Below are 18,009 nucleotides of genomic sequence, written 5' to 3'. Positions count from 1 at the left end.
ATACCAGCAGGTAGCTGAGAGGGACTGCACCTCACTGATACCTGGCAGTTTCGTGTCTTTACGTCTCCTCGGCCGGTTGCCGTGTGCGCCAAGCTTCTACCTTCGGCCGTAGCTTTGCCGTCTTTCCGCGTTGCGTGAGTGTTCGATACGTCCCAAGTGCGAATCACGTGGTTGTTCCAGGCTAGCGAAAAAGGATCGGGAGAAGAGAGAGACAGAGGAGTGATTCTTATAAAGGGAGAGTAGAGTTTAACATCCCTTCGATAGTGGGGTCATGAGAGACGGTCATCCAGTTAGGCATCTACAGTTTAATGTGGACTCTGTGGACTGTTATGTTCGGTGAAGGCGACACATTGGGAGCAGTGGTGAGCGTGCACAGGCTTCTGTGAGGAGCAGTCATCCGAAGGGCAAAACATAAAATACTAAGCCATTTCATATGCATCCGACGAGTATAGTTTGGTGGGTTCGATTGGCGGAACTAAAAGAAAGCTCACCAGTCGAACACAAATCACATACAGAGCGAGGACGCACCAGACACTTCTGTGCTCGTATCCTCTGCATCTGTCCTGAATCCAATGCCGACAGGGAGGAATATGTGAATGCAAAATAGTTGCCTTCCCAGAGCAGTTTGTATTCTAATGTCAATTGTACAACCTAAACAGACTATAGACGGTACAGGGGTTCTTATGCGTAGTAGTTACAGACTGAAAGTTGTAGAACGTTGTAAAAGCATCTCAGATGCAGTTTCCTTTCAGCTGTACAATAACTACTTCTGTGGGCGTCAAGGAAATTCGCAAAATATGCGCTGAGCATGCAATACATACAGTTGAAGTGTTAATGACAGTCTGATTGATGCAACTGTTAATGGAATTAGTGAAATGCCACTTTCAGCAACACCCGAGGACTCAACGCGTTGGAGTAGACTTTACGTGTCTCATCTACTTCGTTGTGATCATCTCTTGGTAAATTGCTGTGATCCGCTGAGGCGCCATCAGCCATAGGCAGCACAGCATGTGGAACCTGAACCTTTTCCTAAATGTTAAGATATGGACATTAACGTAGGATTTTGAATGTACTCTATAACATTCGTTTACCTAGAAAAAATTAGTTGTGTAGATTGTGTGACGTTTAGAACATAAGTTTGCTAACGAAATTATTAACTGAAATGTACCGGTGGCAATAGACGTACGTAGTTTTCTCTAACAACAGATGTAGTAACTAATACTAGCACAAGTAGCAGACTCCTTCTGGTGTGTGAGTAGACCTGATGTCATTATTCGGACAGTCACATAACCAGTAAGATGGTAGCTGGGATATGTAGGTTAGCTTCTTTTTCCGGTTTCTCGTCATAGGGTGGTTCATTTTGTATTATCAGATTTGGTTCTTAGTTTTTGGTTTCTATTTAGACATTCCTTAGTCTCTTAAATTTTTAAAATACGGTTAGCTCTAAACTGACTGAAATAAAGAAAAACAGATTGTACATGTTTAATACTCTTTGTGCACAGTAAAATCCTTTTACACAACAAGGTAACTAGTTTAATAAATTCAGCAACGAATAAATGGTTAACCTTTCATAGGAGGTTTCTTTTTAAAGACTTCTGCCACGGAGATCTGCAACTGTATTTCTGCTCAAAAATTCTTGCTAAACACATAGGCACTCAACTCAAGACTTTGACTGTCAACGCCTATGACAATAATGTAGGTACTGCTAAGTCTCGTCCGAGCCTCCAAGGAGCGTCTGCCTTTCCGAACCGTCAACTCACTTTCCGACCACACACTAATCACGGTCCGGTAACAAAATGCAGTTATCTTCCTCGAGTAATTGTCTATCACCTCCAAAATTTCTAAGTTTACATCAAAGTCATCATTAAATACATTAAGAAAAAAACAATATTGAAACAAAGGTCCAATATTATGCGAAATGATTTGTCTAAAAGGATTAGAGAAACAAATGACGTGGCTTTGAATCGTGCTCGAAATAATGTACAGCAAATGAAAGACTTCAAGTGTTTCTCTGATCTATTACACTTTTTATATTTAAATAAATCATTTCACAAAATATTTGACCTTCTTTAAAATATTTTTTTACTTACGGAAGAAACCAAAACACCAAGAAGGGGTTGTGCGAGGTAAACGAAACTTGGTAGACGTGTTTCTACATTTGAAAGGTGACGTCTATTGAAATTTCGCTCAAGTCGCATAAGAGTGGCGCTAGTGGGCACCACTATGAGGATGCAAATCAGGTTTGCTTCAAATATATGACATAACGGTCGTGAGCGTTAGCTAGCCTTGACATTGGACATAGTGAGTTGATGCTGGTCACGAACACCGTTAAAACGAGGAAGACGCCACTATCAGGACCTTACTTAGTTTGAACGAGTTCGTGTTATAGGGCTACGAGTAGCTGGATGATCCTGCCGCGATACTGCAGAAAGACTTGACAGGAAAGTAGCCACTGTACATGTGTGCTGGCAGCGGCGGTCAAGGGATGGTATGGTTGCAACAAGATCGGGCTGCGAACCGCTACGTGGCACTACCGAGAGGAAAGGCCATCATGTTCGGCGTTTGGCTCTGACGCATCGTACTGCGTCTGCAGCAGCAATCTGAGCACCAGTTGACACTACAGTGACACAACGAACTGTTAAAAATCGCTTACTTCAAGGACAGTTACGAGCCAGATGTCTTGTAGCATGCGTGGATTCAACTGACCCCTGACCACCGCCATTTGCAACTTAAATGGTGTCCAATGAGAGCTCACTGGAGGGCGGAGTGGAGGTCTGTTGTATTTTCTGATAAAATCCGGTTCTGCCTTGGTGCCAGTGATGGCCTGTGCTGGTTAGGACGTGTGAGCTCCTGCAACCAACCTGTCTGCCACCTAGACACATTGGACCTATACCTAGGGTTATGGTCTGGGATACGATTTCGTATAACAGCTGGAGCACTCTCGTGGTTATCCCACGCAGCCTGACTGCAAATTTGTAATTCAGTCTGGTGATTCGACCCGTTACGCTGCCATTCGTGAGCAGCATTCCAAGGGTGTTTTCCAACAGGATAACGCTCGCTCACATACTGCTGTTCTAACTCAACATGCTCTACAGAGTGTCGGTATATTGCCTTGGCCTGCTCAACCACAAGATCCGTCTCCACTCTATCACGTAGGGGACATCATCAGACCACAACTCCAGTATCATTCACAACCAGCATTAACAGTCCCTGTATTGACCGATCAAGTGCAGCAGGCATGAAATTTCATCCCACAAACTGACAGCCAGCACCTGAACAACACAACGCATGCACGTCTGCATGCTTGCATTCGACATTCTGGTGCTTACGCCGGTTATTAATGCACCAGCATTTCACATTTGAATTGGCTTTACTAGTGCTTAAATTACGCTATGATCTTTCAACGTTAATCACTTAAGATCTTTACATAGACAAATGTATTATCAGAATTTCATTACTTTTCACTAACTATTTCTTGGTATTCGGAGTTTTTCCTGCCAGTGTATTTTCAAATTTTGATGAAGAAATGAAATATAAGAAAATTAAATATCGATCGATATTCCATTATTATTATTATGAGTATACACAGGGTGACTAGAAACACTTTTAGAAGACTTTAAGGATGTTGTAAGATAGATTGTGCTGAGAAGTAACTGTTAAAAAATCAATACGTTGCGCTGTTGCCGATCTAATGAGCATTGAAGTCAGCCAGTCAGGTCGTGCGCGTGCATATTCAAGCCAGCTGCCAGAGACAGTGCTGCCAAACGTGTTCTTCGTTTGACCTCCTCAAACTTAACAAGAGAGCAGTACTAAAATTGGTCATTGGATGACAGGAAACATCAATCTTCTACCGTTCAATAGTTTTCAGTGCTTTTTTCTCTTTCTTTTGGTTTCAGCAAACCAAACGAAGAACATGTATGGCAACACTGCTTCTGGCAGGCTTCTTGGGTTTGCGCTCGCAGCGACCTGTTGGGCTAACTTCAGCATTAATTAAATCGTAAATGGCGCGACATATCCAGTTTTTTCCTTAACAATTATTTCTCAGCACAACCTACCCTCCAGCACCCTTACAAGCTTTTCAGAATGTTTCTGATCATCTTATAGAACAAAAGAAAGCAGAGATTTCACAGTTTGTGCTGTAATTTGAAGTTTTATTTAGTTTTTCCAAGTAAAAAAAAAAAGAATTCCACATTTTATACACCAAGGTACACTTTTCTCGTAAGTAATTTCAGTATGAATTACAATGATTATTTTAAAAAGTTTCAGTTATTCATGTTTCAGTGTTCTTAGCTTTGTCGTTGATGGTAAGTTATTGTCCAACTAATAGGAACAAGGACACGAACCATTACTGTAAAACAGTTAGTACCAGTAGCTCTACCCCAGAAAAGTGGAAATAAACGCGCCATTAGATTCAAAATACACTCCAAACATGTTCTTTAACATCTAAATAAATATTCATCACCAAAACCGCTACCAAAACTGTTATGCCTACCAACAAATCACAGAATCCAACATACAGTGATTTACTGTTTTACCTGGAACCCATGATCAGTAATGAGCAATGATGAACTTCCTTGTAATTGAGTCAGGTCTTGTAATTTATTTGCTAACTAAGCAAGGAAAGTTAATTTACAACAGGAGGTAGTCACCAATGTAAAATCAGAGGGCAGCACCAGATCACAGACGAAACGACAGTATAATCGTCTGCTACACTTACGATAGTGATAAACTTTGACATCGTTTTGTAAAAATGCTTGAATATCATAGACAGACATGATTTTAACTAATTACATTCAGCACTATATATTAAGTTTCATTGTCGTTGTAAGATCACTGAATTCTAGGGTCCATGCGTCATAACAAGAATTTTGTGAGGTTATTGTCTAAAAAGTTACTACATGTACTATGTTCAGTAGCTACCATTTTAGTACCACTAAAAATAGATGTGGTCAGCTGCAATGTATAAGGAAACGAACTAAGCCTGGCAGGATATTATGGTTTTAGAATTTCGTCGCCAGCTTGTGTGACTACTACGTCTTGAAGCCAGAGTGGAAAAGCCACCCAGGAAACGTCACGGACATGGAGAGTTATGGTTTGAGCTTCAAACATTTTTCACAACGATACACCTTTTTGAATTACTAAATTTCCTCGAATTATCACTGTGTAGTCTTTCAATGTAGTAGTGGACTGTGAATATTCTGTGGAACTCATAGAAAATGCTGTACATCAGGGTTGATGTAATGTCTTGGTAGACTTGTTTAACCTCAGCGCTATATCTGAAATCAGGGCGGTTTCAGTCCGCTGGGTATTCCGAATTAATTGAATTACGTAACAGTTATTAACTGACCCGAGCCGCTGTATTTGATTTCATATTACCATCGCTAACACAACTAATTAAATCAATTAGCTGATTCCATATTTTTATTGTTTGATTTTCGTTTCGTTGCAAGGGTACACACACACAACATACAGAGTGAGGTACTTAAGTAGTTTCTGGACCCGTATATGGGAGAGCCAACGTTCAGTTTCCATTGTAGCCGTATAGTGACGTTAAACGATAGGTTCATTATTAGACAGCACACAACGAGCAAATAAGTTGCACTTTCTCACCATCAGTGGAAAGTAGTCTTCAAGAAGCTCACGATGAACCTAAACGCTCAGTAGGATTTGGCCTGTATGGGATCACGGTTTGAGCGTTTCTTTACCGTCACTTAACAACTAGCATGCAGCTAGAACCTGATCTGGGGGCGGGGAAGGGGGTGATGGGGTGGGGGGGGGGGGGGGTTAGAGGGGGCGTGCGACTTACGTGAATTTCCCGGCTGAGGACGAAATAGTTTTGATATTTCAGGACAAATAGATCTGGGTAGACTTGCCACTAGTCCAACCCAGTACCTGTTACATGTTATAATTTTCTTCAAACTGATAGTGAATTGATACGACTGTCTGCATCGCGGGGCAAGATGTGAGACCGTTTTTCGAAATCCTTTTTTTTTTTCTAAAGGTGGAGGAGGGGCTGCGCCTGCCTTGTTGGATACGCCCTTGACTTGTTGGATACACCCTTGACTACCAGTGATTTCTTCCAAGCTACAGTACCGCTGAGGTATAATGGACTCATATCGAATGGAACTATCAGGAGACATCGAGCGTAAACAAATAAAATGATGGTGCAAATGTTCACAGGATTATCTGACTGCCGAGAGGGTGCCATGACATACACTATGTGATCAAAAGTATCCGGACACCCCCAGAAACATAGTTTTTCATATTAGGTGCATTGTGCCGCCACCTACTGCCAGGTACTCCATATCAACGATCTCAGTAGTCTAGGAACCGATGACCTCAACAGTTTGGTCCCTTAGGAATTCACACACACAGACACATGCGCACACACACACAGAACGAGGCGCTCCGCGAAACTCACGGACTTCGAACGTGACTGGGTGTCACTTGTGTCATACGTTTGTACGCAAGATTTCTACACTTCTAAACATACGTACGTCCACTGTTTCCGATGTCATAGTGAACTGGAAACGTGAAGGGATACATACAGCACAAAATCGTACATGCCGATCTCGTCTGTTGACTGACAGAGACCGCCGACAGCTGAAGAGGGTTGTAATGTGTAACAGGCAGACATCCATCCAGACCATCACACAGGAATTCCAAACTGCATCAGGATCCACTGCAAGTACTGTGACAGTTAGGCGGGAGGTGAGAATACTTGGATTTCACGGTCGAGCGACTTCTCATAAGCCACACATCACACCGGTAATTGCCAAACGACGCCTCGCTTGGTGTAAGGAGCGTAAACACTGGACGACTGAACAGTGGGAAAACGTTGTGTGGAGTGACAAATCACGGTACACAATGTGGCGATCTGATGACAGGGTGTGGGTATGGCGAATGTCCGCAGCTCGTTGTCGTGCGGTAGCGTTCTAGCTTCCCGCGCCCGGATTCCTGTGTTCGATTCCCGGCGGGATCAGGGATATTCTCTGCCTCGTGATGACTGGGTGTTGTGTGATGTCCTTAGGTTAGTTAGGTTTAAGTAGTTCTAAGTTCTAGGGGACTGATGACCATAGATGGTAAGTCCCATAGTGCTCAGAGCCATTTTAACCATTTTTATAGCGAATGGCCGGTGAACGTCATCTGCGATCGTGTGTAGTGCCAACAGAAAGATTCGGGGCGGTGATGTTATGGTGTGGTCGTGTTTTTCATGGAAGGGGCTTGCAACCCTTGTTGTTTTGCGTAGCACTATCACAGTACAGGTCTACATTGATGTTTCAAGCACCTTCTTGCTTCCCATTCTTTAAGAGCAATTCGGGGATGGCGATTGCATCTGTCAACACGATCGAGCACCTGTTCATAATACACGGCCTGTGGCGGAGTGGTTACACGACAATAACATCCCTGTAATGGATTGGCCTGCACAGAGTCCTGACCTGAATCCTATAGAACACCTTTGGGATGTTTTGGAACGCCGAGTTCGTGCCAGGCCCTACCGACCGACATCGATACCTCTCTTCAGTGCAGCACTCCGTGAAGAATGGGCAGCCATTCCCAATAAACCTTCCAGCACCTGATTGAACGTATGCCTCCGAGAATGGAAGCTGGGTGTCCGGATACTTTTGATCACATGATGTATACATCCAATCCTCTGAATGATGACAATAATTTACACTGCTCCCCTGCGAGCAGATTACTTGATTAACATTTTGTCTAATCCTAGGACGTACGAGAACTGGTCTTGGATGTGCCGTTGCTAAGCTCACGTATTCAAATACAGGGTGTATCAAAAAGAATCATTCGATTTTAAAAAAAATCATAACAGTTATGTTATTTGAGATGCGCGTAAAAAGAAAGAGCAAATCTCGAGTTTTACACGGTTCCCGCTAGGTAACAGCAGCGTGCGCCCACTTCAGTTCTAGTAAAAATACTGTCGGGACAACAGAAAGCGCTTTGTGGTCTACGTTTTGCGCAGTGCGGATCAGTAACACCTTGTTTATGTAAAGGCAAATCGCCGGGCCGTCCCCGAGCGTCTGACACAGACATCGAACGCATCCGCCATAGTTTCGCAAGGAGTCCGCAGAAATCCGTTCGCTGTGCAGCTCAACAGCTCAACATGCCACCGATGTCCGTCTGGCGTGTGTTGCGTCAACGTTTACACATGAAACCACGAAAATTCAGCTACTCGAAGCTCTTCGTGAAGGTGACAAACAACAACGTAAGGAGTTCTGTAATTTCATTCTTGACACGATGGATGACAGTTTTCTTCCAAGCTTAGTGCTTAGTGACGAGACAACATTACATTTAAATGGGAAGTTGAGCCATCATAATGTGAGAATATAGGGCACAGAACAACCATATGAAGTTTTAAAACGTGAGAGGGACTCTCCAAAGCTTAATGTGTTTTGTGCAGTTTCGCGGGAAAAGCCGTATGGTCCATTTTTCTTTGACGAGAACACTGTTACAGGAAGCACATTTCTCTATATGCTTGAGAACTTTCTTTTCCCACAGTTGGAGACTGATTCGAAACATTTCATTTACCAACAGGATGGGGCACCGCAACACTGTCATCTGGAAGTGCGGGAATTTTTAAATCAAAGGATTACTAAACGATGGATCGGTGGGCCAAATGATTCAGCCTTAGATTCTTGGTCTCCAAGGTCACCAGACCTGACTGTATGTGATTATTGCTTGTGAGGGTTTATAAAAGACTCTGTTTATGTGCCTTCGTTACCAACAACAATAAATGAACTGAGATGTCGCATAACAGCAGATGTGGAAGCTGAAACTCAGGACATGCTCGCTGAAATGTGGGAACAATTTGCATACCGTATTGACATATGGCATAACATCTCAAGGAGAGCCTATCGAACACGTATGAAAAACAACTTTTTTACTTTCCCGTTCATCAGAAAACAAAATTCATAGTATATGTTTATTAGTTTCAGAAATATAGACGTGCCAAATCAGATGATTCTTTTTGATGCACTCTGTATTACGTTGTAAGCTGTTACAGTTTTATTACACAATCTCATTAAGATATTATCTCATAGCATATCTACGGCAGATCATTGTAAATCGTAAACTCTCCTCTTGTAGCAGTTGTAGATAAAGTTCCTGAGTTACTACTTGCAGCTCCATTTCTCGCGCAGCCAATTAACTGCTGAGCAACAGAGCCGACTCAACATCAGTGTTTGGCCAGTATACTTGATCCCACAGAGGCCAAATCTGGCCGAGCGTTGTGGTTCATTGTGAGCTTCTTGAAGACTACTTTCCACTGACAGTGTTAAAGTGCAACTTACTTGCTCGTTGTGTGTTGTCTAATAATGAACCTATCCTTTGATGTTACGATATGGCTAGACTGGAAACTGAACCTTGGCGCTCCAAAATACCGGTCCAGAAACTTGTGTGTGTGTGTGTGTGTCTGTGTGTGTAAAATATACGGCTGTCATCAAGTAACAGTATGGGAGAATCTGATTTAAGTACTTTTTATACAAGTTTTTCAAAAATGCTTTTACAAACATTAGGGACTGGTACCTTAAAACAAAACAAGAAAAAAAATCTTGTAAAAATGGGTTTAAAATTGCGTACCTTAACAGCTGTGAGCACTTGTTCATCTACAGTACTGAAGAACAATTCCCTTCTACTGCAAGCTCTTTGCTTTCCATATTTTTGGAGGAGGTTGCATGGACTAAAACAAGAAAGAAGCCGCACAGAGTGGCCGCGCGGTTGGAGGCGCCATGTCACTATCTGCGCGGCTCCTCCCACCGGAGGTTCGAGTCCCTCGGTGTGTGTGCTGTTCTTAGTGTAAGTTAAATGGTTCAAATGGCTCTGAGCACTATGGGACTTAACATCTGAGGTCATTAGTCCCCTAGAACTTAGAACTACTTCAACCTAACCTAAGGACATCACACACATCCATGCCCGAGGCAGGATTCGAACCTGCGACCGTAGCAGTCGCGCGTTTCCGGACTGAAGCGCCTAGAACCGCTCGGCCACCACGGCCGGCCAGCGTAAGTTAGTTTAAGTAGTCTATAAGTCTAGGGACCGACGACCTCAGCAGTTTGTTCCCTTAAGAACTCACATACCTTTGAACATTTTTGAACAAGAAAGAAATTTCTAGTAAACACGGGCTCTAAAAAGAGTTGTCAGCACTCGTTAATCTTCGCTACTGTGAAACTCATCTCTTCTATTGACCAAGTGCTTATAGTTCTTATCGTATGCACCCTAGAGTCAATGTTTAATGGACTTTTTTGTTGTTTTGGTTCACACTGCCTTACCTCCTCCCAAAATATTGAAAGCGAAGAGCTTGCAGTAGACGAGTTGCGTTTCACAGTATCGAAGATGAAGAAGTGTTTATAGCTCTTAAGGTGTGCATTTTAGTGCCCTTGTTTATGACATTTTTTCCTTGTTTTGGTTAAGGAATCTATTCTTAAAGACTGTAAAAGTATTTTTGAAACATCCTGTATAAAACGTTACCCTAGTTGGTCGCATCCATGTCACAACGGTATGGCTGTTACCAACTTACAAGAACTTAGTCCCTACGTACAGTGCAAGGCAACTAAGACAGACAACCTGATCTATATCCACAACGAGTAAATATATTGACGTGAGGTTTTCGCTAAGTTATGGCGGCCATTGTGCCGAATTTTCTGATGTAAGCAATTAATTTTTAACGCTTATAGTTGCCACATTAAAACACCGACTGTGCCTGTTTTTAATGGAACTATGTACGCTTGTCAGTGGTACTGGAAATAGCTTACGAAGAGGACTTAATGACGTAATATGTGTGAAATTTGTTCAAATAATAATAAGATAATAATGATAGCGTCTCAAACTACAGTCCAGCCGTCAGTAGAAGAGGTTCCCTAACCTTTCGCCCTGTAGCTGAAGATCTGCCGTCCAGTATAGCGTACTGAATTCTGTTAGTCAAAATCTCGTCCAACCAATCTTAATCGGTAAAGGTGGCCTTTTTAGTTGACGATGTAGTAAAGTGGTGGAGGAGGCGTGTTTATAAGCATAAATAATACGATGATTCCTAGTGGGATTAGTATGTATTCCGAATGCTAAATAATTTGGGTGAAGCTGAGTTTTTAAAGATAGACAAAACGTGCTTATCAGTTGTTTCCTATACCCTCTACCACAGGAGAAGTAGCGACGCTGCGTCGCAGGTAAACCTGGTCGTGTTACAATATTTGGGGAGATATCAACGTACCAGCTGTAGAATGGGGTTCAAATTATTAGGGCGGGTAGTAGGATAGCTATTGCGTGAAATTGTTTAAATTGCTTATTCAAAATTTACAGTTAATCAGGAAAACAATTTATCTTGAGCAGTTAATCAGAAAACCTACTCGCGAAGGTAACATCTTACATACCCAGGTTACAAGTAGACCGAAACTTTTTGACTCGTTTAATGTAAAACAGAGAATCAGTCGGCACAAGATGTCACAGTATCACAGAGTACGACTATAAACAAGACTGCAAAGAAATACAGGGGAATATTTCTGTTTATCAAGACTGCCATGAAACAGATTCCAAGTTTTATATGTGGTCAACATGAAAAATTAGTCTCGAGGTTCGAAAATTTCGAGGATCAATGGTTAAAGTTCAGGTCTTAGGCAGGTATGTACTGAGCAAAGATGAGAGGAATCGGAAAAATCCCACGTGGTACGACAGCCTGTTAGATGGTTGCTCCAGAATCAAAGAGAGCCTCATTGCAAGTTTAAACTTAGCTAACGCCCATAAACAAACAAAAACTGAACGAACCCAAAACTGGAGTAATTACGGTCATGTGGGAAGCATTCGACGAGTTCTCTATCGACGTGAGAAAAAATCCTAAGAAATTTTGGCCTTATGTTAAATCAGTATACGGATTAAGCCATCTGTTCAGAATCCCTGTAACCATAACGGCATCGAAACGAGGAATGACAGAGTGGTGGACGAAATACTAAATTCCTGTTTCCAAAATTGTTTCACTGAGTATGATTGTACTGCAGATCTTCCTTTTCATCGTCGCCCGAAAGCCAGAATGACAGACATCGAAATATATGAAATATATTCACAGTTGCGGATATGGAGAACCATCAGCTGTGTAATGGAATGACGACAATGAAGATATGTGCCGGACCGGGACTCGAACCCGGATTTCTCACTTATCGCGAGCGGTTGCCTTGCTCTTAGATTATCCGAGCACGCCTCACAGCCAGATCCAAATTTCCTTATGTCGTGAGCCACGTGTCTACATCCTGTACTCGTATATCTATTATGTACAGTACCACACAGGTGAGACATTTTACTTGAAAGTCGATTCTCCGGAATCGGCGGGTAGAGACCGTATTTCAGTACCTGTGTTATTCCGCATTACGATGCAGTACGGAAGTTTCGGTCGGACCGTGAGTCTTGCTCGGTTAGCCTACCGGTAAGGCGACCGCTCGAGATAATCGAGAAATTAAGGGTTCGAGTCCCTGACCAAAACAAATTTTCGTAATCGTCATTCCGTTATACAGCTGTATTTCAAAACAGCTGTAGTCGCTGCAGTGCCTGTTCCTTTGGACATGCATGAATGTCCAAAGGGACATTGCATCGTAATTCGGAGCAACACAGGCACTGCAGTATCGACATAAGTAATACATAACCCACCGAAATCCAGGGGAAAGACGACTGGACTTAATTGGATACCTGCACTATTCTACACAACGTATGTGAAAGAACTTGCTCCTCTTCTAACAGCAGTGTACCGAAGCAGCCCACAGATCGAGAAATACATAGGCCATACCCGTTTTCATGAAGGGTCTCCGGACAGACTCATTCACCGCTGATGTTGATCCGCTATGGAATGTGGGACATATTCTATTCTCGCATTTTGTATCATTTCTGGAGTCCGAAAATCTCGACTGTAGGAATCAACGCGTATTCGCAAATAACGATCTTATGAAAGTCAGATCATTCTGTTTTTCAATGTGACCCCAGAATTGAGTTTGATGCCGTGTTCCTTAACTTTCAGAACTCATTGGATACAGTTTGTAACACTTATATCGATTAGGAGTAGGTTTATTTTATGTAACTGTGTATCTGCAATTTATGAAGTGTGTATTCTGTGTTGCTTAAACTCCTTGTTGCGTGGCAAGAAAATTAGAGTTTTGTAATGTATATATGAAAAAAGCCAAAGAATATGTTGAAAATTTAAATTACTATAATATGAATATGTTTATGAAAAAGAGTATGTTTGTTAAAAGCTGGTTCATTCTTAGCCATTATCATCATCAAATCGACGATCGAGGACCCTGTAGATCATGCGCCGACCTCACAATGCTCCTCCATAGATGGCGATCTTGTGCACTTTGGATCCAACTATCACGACCTCCTAGCTGGCAAAGGTCCCTTTGTAGCTCATCCTCCCATCGCTTCCTGGGTCTTCCGATTCGACGGGTACCATCAGGTGTTCCCATAAGTACGGCTTTTGCCCAAGAGGTGTCCGGGCTCCTAGTAATGTGGCCTGCCAAGCTTATTCTTCACGCTTTCAGTTTTTGAACGATGTTCGGTTGCCTCATCAGCTCCTACAATTCTTGTTTTTTTCTACGTCTTCAAGAGCTTCCGGGACACATCCAAATATCCTTCTCATAATTTTTCTTTCAAAGACCAACAAGTTTTTTTCAGCCTTCTTTGTTGTGCTCAGGGTTTCTGTCCCATAAAACAATACTGGCACTATCACGGCATTGTATGCTTTACGTTTGGTCTTAAATGACAGTTTCTTGGATGACATTATCTGCTTTAAACTGAAATAAGTTTTAGACCCGTTCACAATGCATTGGTTTATTTCCTGTTTTAAATTATTTTGCTTGTTGAACCATGTACCAAGATATTTAAAATTTTCTACTTCAGCAGATTTCCATATCCCTACCTGTAATGGGATGTCATTATGGGCTTCTCTTGATACCTCCATTACCTTGGTCTTTTCTGCATTAATCCGTAACCCGATCTTACTTGCATTTTGCGCTAGGTCCTCTACAGTTTCTGCCATCTCTTCCTCTGATTCTGCTAGAACTGCGATGTCGTCTGCATAACCCAATAAATCTGTCCTACCTTTTAGCGTCATCCCTTTGTTTTTTCTTTCCATTTCTCTGATTGCTTTCTCTAGGACCAGATTAAATAACAGAGGTGAAATAACACCATCTTGTCTCACACTAGTTTTGATATGGAATTCCTCGGACAGCTCCCCTTGGTATTTTGGTATTTGACTTAGGCTATCGTATCCGCTGTGCACACCTTGACCACATTTATTAACTTCATTCGTATACCAAGCTCTCTCAGGATGTTGTATATACTTAATCTGTGGATACTGTCATAAGCCTTTGAGAAGTCCACGAATGTCACCAGAAACCAATGGTTGAATTCCCAGCACTTTTGCCAGATTTGCCTCATGGTGAAAATTTGATCGGTGGTCGATCCTCCTCCCTGGAAGCCTTCCTCTCCTACAATGTCTTTTGCAAATGGCTGAAGTTTTTCAGGTATTATTAAAGATAGAACTTTATAAGGTACACTTAGGAGAGAAATGCCTCTGAATTTGTTACAATTCCTATTACTGCTCTTTTTTATGCAGTGGGATAATAACGACTGATTTCCACTCTTCTGGGATTTCCTCTTTTTCTCATATTTCTTTTATGAGATTTTATAGCTGTTCCTGAAGGGTTTCTCCTCCTGCCTTCAACATCTCTGCCGTTATCCTATCCTCTCCTGGTGCCTTATTATTCTTTAGTTTCCTGATTGCTCTTTCTACGTCTTGTTGAGTCACTTGAATGTTTGCGACTTCTCCTTCACCCTCTGTATCATTGTCATGTGGAAAGACACTCTCTGGATCTTCAGCAGTTAATAGCTCTTCAAAATATTCTCTCCACCTGTTCAGAATTTTTTTCTTGTCTGTTAGAGTATTTCCATCCTTATCATCAATAACTAAAGCTTCGTTTCTGTGACCATTCCTCATATGTTTCAACATCTTAAACATTTTCCTGTTGTGTGATATTGTATTTCCCTTTTCGATTTCATCAATCATATTGTTCATGAACTTTCTTTTTTCTGTACTCGGACTCCTATTTGTTTCTCTTCTTACGGTCTTGAGTGCTTCCTGTTGTACCGCAAATTGTCTGTCCAGCATGCGCACCACCTTTGCTCTCTTCCTGGCCTTCACAGTTTGTTCACATGTCTCATTGAACCATTTCTTCTTCGTTGTTAGCTTTTTCTCTCCTAGAATTTCTTCAGCTGCTTCAGTTACAGAGGTCCTTATTTCTTCCCATTGCTTGTTAACACTCATTTCATCAGCGTGTCTGATGCCAATACTTCAAACTTGTTACGCACTTTAATGTTATACTGCTGGTTCATGCTTAGGGCACTTGTATTTGTAACATGTAAACGCTGTAGGGAAGGAAGTCCCTCCGCAACGGAAGTGGCATGACGCGATGTAAAAGGTGGGGTTGACGGTCGAACTGAGCGGCTCCTCTGTGTGAACGACATGCAATATGTGGCTAGCCTCAGCACGGTACGCCTCGAGGGTGCTAAGAGAGGCAATTGGAAGCTGCATTAGAAGGGATTTGCCTCAGATTTGGATCTGTCTATTATTTGAGCATGGCTCAGTTAATTTGTGTGTTGTTTCAACAACAATCACATAAAACATAAATTCGTGTCCTGGACCATAATTTGAATCCTGATCACGAACCTACGCAGGGTCCTCACCCAAGTGCTACTTAAACCGAGTATCCTGATTTAAATGAATAATTTTTGCATTCGTGCGTTTCAAAGTGTTTTTTTGTCTAAAGTGGGAGGAGTAGTAAAAGTTAAAGTAAGAGTAACATTTGGATGCTCTGTTAATGAACAACTCCAAGTGAAATTGTTAAGCTAAGAAGTTTAAGAACAAAAATTCAATGATCAATTAATCGGAAAGTGAAAACCTATAATTATTTAAAAGTAAAAACTACAAAAGTGAAGTGGATAGGCTCTTGCTAAGGCATCCTTAGTTTATTATAAAATATAATTTTCTAGGATTACAGTGCAAGATCGTGTAAATATAATTGCAAAGAATACCTGCTTCACAGGTAATTGAAGTTCAAGCACATATAAATCTTTAATGAACAGATTTACGGTAGTGCTGCCAGAAGTAAAATTATGCACATTTTCAAAGATGGTGTACTTTCGTTACCCATCATGAAAGGTTCCTTTTTGAAGTTAATTAAGCCCAATGTTGTATTTTATTGTCTTACAAAGCAATTTAAGCGAATGATTAGCTTTTAGAGTTAGTCTTTACTATTGCAATAACCAAAAATCTTTGACTAGTGAAACTATAATAGTTTATGTGTCCCCATCATATCCTCCATCTATTAAGAAAAAATTGAGCTGTGACTGTTACTAACGAAAACTGCTATATGTAGAGGAGCTTAAAAAATGTGTTTAAGAAGTTATTCATCTTCGTGTTTTTTCAAGTCAGTCAAGATAGAAACCCCTCATGTCCAAAATTAGATGTGCATTTCAGGCAGTGACGTTTCAGTATTTGATTAAGTAATGCTCTTGAGTGTGGCTGTCATTAGTATGGCCTCGGCGCTAATTTGCTCCCCATATTTTACTGGCGAATGTGTCATTAGTAACTGCTGCTACACAGTACAGAGTGCACTGTGTCAGTTTGTATCCTGTTTCCTGTTCTATGGGAAATCTCAACAAAAGTAACTTCAATAACTAATATTCAATTTTCTTAAATATATATTTCCAAATTAATGTGCCTAATTGCGCTGACGACCGTTCATTTTTTCATTCATTTATGATTATACCACTTTCGTTAACTCCAAAGGTTAAAGCCCATTTGGTTTTTCTGTTAATTTCACCAAACCCGAAATTATAGTCCGATACCCTTGTCGATTAGACACACGAGCGGTCGAACTTCGAAATCCTCTCAGAGGATAACATTAGCGTGTTTCACGGCACGTTAGTTTTGTAAGTTCCACACTGTAGTCTAATGAATACTGTACGAGTTTTCGTTGGGGGAAGGGACCAAACTGCGAGGTCATCGGTCCCATCGCATTAGGGAAGGATGTGGAAGGGAATCGGCCGTGCCCATTCAAAGGAACCATCCCGGATCTGCCTGAAGCGATTTAGGAAAATCACCCGAAACCTAAATTAGGATGTCCGGACGCGGGTTTGAACCGTCGTCCCCCCGAATGCGAGTTCAGTGTGCTAACCCCCGCGCCACCTCGCTAACGTACGATTGTACGGAATATCACAGCCTTATCAGTGAACTGCAGAGTTCCTAGCAAAGAAAACACAGCATATCTTTCTCAACGCAGAGAAATCTTCAAGCGTAAGAGTAAATCCTATCGTATCCCAAGGATTTGTTGTAAGACCATTACGTTTTACATTATATGTAACTGACCTAGCTGAGGCTTTTCGCGGGTGATGCTATTACACACAGAAATGTTGGCAGCACTAGAAAATTGTAGCGAAATGCACGAAGAATTCGCCTCTGAGGCCGAGAATCCGTGGGGTTTTGCGCGATCCACCACTAAGCAGAATGTGCCCGGCGCGGTTGGCTCGACTGCTGTCGAGATGCACCAAAAACACCTCCTCACCTCCTCGCGTTACTTCAAGCCCCCGGCGGTCACAGCGCCTGATAACGCGCTGTCCTTGTTTTCCATTTCCCCTCTCCCCTCTCCCCTACCTACCACTACTGTGTCACACGATGAAAGTTCAAGATTACAATTGAGTATCTCGTTTCATGACTGTCCATTCTTGTCGACTTAGTGGTGTTGCGGCGCCGTGGCCGAGCCTCGTGTGGTCGACCTCTGCCATTCCGTCCCCCGCCCATCAGGCCAGAGGAGACCTGCACGTACGTATCTCCCATCATTTCTACCTTCCTCCTGCTTACAAGGAACAGTCAGTTTTCTCCATTTGCGTTTCCTGACGTTATCTGCTGATTTTTTTGTTTTGTTCTTTGGAAATAAAGTTTGTGCTTCCCTCTCATGTTCCACT

Source organism: Schistocerca piceifrons, chromosome X, assembly GCF_021461385.2.
Source record: "Schistocerca piceifrons isolate TAMUIC-IGC-003096 chromosome X, iqSchPice1.1, whole genome shotgun sequence".
NCBI lineage: Eukaryota > Metazoa > Arthropoda > Insecta > Orthoptera > Acrididae > Schistocerca > Schistocerca piceifrons.
The sequence above is the reverse complement of the archived record's forward strand: the minus strand, read 5'-3'. Positions refer to the sequence as shown.